The sequence below is a fragment of the Pteropus vampyrus genome, unplaced genomic scaffold (assembly GCF_000151845.1).
Source record: "Pteropus vampyrus isolate Shadow unplaced genomic scaffold, Pvam_2.0 Scaffold89, whole genome shotgun sequence".
NCBI lineage: Eukaryota > Metazoa > Chordata > Mammalia > Chiroptera > Pteropodidae > Pteropus > Pteropus vampyrus.
Genome location: NW_011888870.1, coordinates 1,974,983 through 1,977,504, shown reverse-complemented (window position 1 = coordinate 1,977,504; position 2,522 = coordinate 1,974,983).

Below are 2,522 nucleotides of genomic sequence, written 5' to 3'. Positions count from 1 at the left end.
AATAAGATATTTAGTGTGGACAAAAGAAAGGAAGGAACGGATTGTAGAACTATCAAGGAGATAGAAGCGATAGGACTTTTAGGATTCTTTGGGCCAGAAAGAGAAGAACCCTGGGGTCACTTCGTGAGCAGAGAAATGTGTTTTTAGCTAAGATTAGAGAGGTAAAGGCATGCTTAGGGAGTAGGCAGGATAAATGATTTCATGGTAAATATAAGCACATAATTAGAATGGCAGTCTGTGGTATTCAGCTCGAGGCAAATAAATTCAGTAGCGGCTAGGAGAACTGCTATTGGACTGGAGGTCAAAGTAGCTCACAGAGCACATCTAGTGGAAATCTGGGAGTGGGCATGGTAAAAGGCAAGGAGATTGCCTCTTCTCAGCAGAATGAAACATGTCTCCTGTACAGTTCATCCACAACAGTGGTACCAACCACAATTTATAAATCGATGACTAGAAACCTAAATTTATAGAGTCAGATCAGTCCTGAGTTATATCCCAAACTCCAGAATAATGTCTTCAACTTCTCTCTAGACTTTTTCAACTCCATGTTCAATATACATTCAAAATTTTACTCACATGTCTAAATCTAATTTATAATACTGACCCAAGCTTAGTATTTAAAATATTTTATAGCCAGAGCATCACAGGTTTCAACTAATCAGAGATGATAATCAGAATGGCAGCCATCCATAAAGAACTGAAACAAGCAAACCACTACAAACTGGCTAAACAGCAGACTGTCTCAAACCACCTAATTCCCAAGTCCTCATGTTCTCAATTTCAGTTGATAATACCATCATCCAGTTACCTAAATGAGATAACTTAGTTATCGTTAATGCCCCCTTCTCCCCATAAACTTTTCTAAGAGGACACCAAGTCTTGCCAAGGATACCTTTGAAAATCTCTAACTTTGCCTCTTTTCTCCATTTCTATGTCTAAATTTCTGGCTTTCATATTGAACTATTGCAGTAGCCTCTCAACTGGTATCCAGTCACGTCATCCGTCTAACCTTGCTGCTGCTTAATCCTAGAATACTTTCTTTCCCACTACTCTACCTAGTATCTGATCACTCACCATTCAGGATTAAAATCAAATATCAATTCCTATGTGACAATTTCCTACAACTTCCAAAGACAGTTTTTTACTTTTAGACTCTCATGCCTTTATCGACCTCTTAATGCTATTGATTTGCTTTGCTACATATAAGTGATTCCATGTCTATCTTCTACTACCTTATCCCATGGCACAGATTACTTTTAATTATTACATATTTCGTTTTTAGCACTCAATTTCATACTAGATCTGGTAGATATTGAAGACTTTTTTTCTAAAGGATGAAGAGAAGAGGAAAGAAAAAGTAAAGGAAGATAAGCTATACCTCTCTCCTTCAGCACCCTCTGCTACACTAAATAATAAAATAGCTAAAATATCTCCCTTGCTATTATTTCATCCCAAATCTTAAATTTGAAGGTACTCAGCTAAGGTTATTTGCATGATGCATGCATGAAACAATTATATCTAGGCCACATCTTTAACTCAGCCACCATATTACAGAATACCTCATTAGTCATAGAAAGCACAGCAAACAGTATTTTCTGAAACTCTTCCAAGGTTGCCAGTATTTTAACAGAAGCTAAGTTCGGTCATCTAGTAACATCACCATCTAGTAACACCACCAATTGTTAATTAATAATTAACAATTTTTTGTTCAGTTTGGAAGACAAATGTTCACCCGTGTGTGTACAAGCGAGGACTCAGACAGCACAGAATCGAATGCTCAGTTGGGTAGAACTGATTCTTTTGTCATGGGAACTCTCCTGAGTCCTAAATTATGTGTATAATTTTGATAAGAAATCCCAAGTTATAGATGTTTGAAGTTTTTTTTTAAAAAAAAACAAAACATTTTTACTGTCCAATTAATATAGTCCAAATTAATTTACTAATTAGATCAATTTTTATCAACAGTGATGATTAAAGAGTTGTCTAAAGGATACGCCAGAGGAAGCAATAAAGAAAAAACCTTCACTATGACAAATGATGCTGACACTACTTGCCCCATATAAGGGTTTTTGTAAAAACCCCTCACATATACCAATTGAATACCTAATGATTTCCATTTTCTCACTCAAGTCAATATAAAGTTTTCTTTTTAAATGAGACATCCATTTCTACAAAAGGTTAAAGTTTATCTGCCAATACGTTTAACTGTAAAACAAAAGCTCTTCTAATTTGTAATCAAATTATCTTTGTTTACTAAGCAACTCAGGCTTTTATGGGCTTTATTTCCTGTGTTTTATAAACAAGCAACTTACACTATAATAGTGAGGGGAAAAAAGCAACAGTACAGTTTGCTTTAATAACGTCACGATTTAGCAACCCAAAAATTCACCAATTTGTTGCAAAAGTATGGCTTTGTGTTTAGACTAAAACAAAAATATAATTAGCAGTCATTTCATAAAGTGTGACAGTGTTTAATGCTTTTAAAACAAAGTAAAGTTTCTTTTAGGAAACAGATTTTCTTA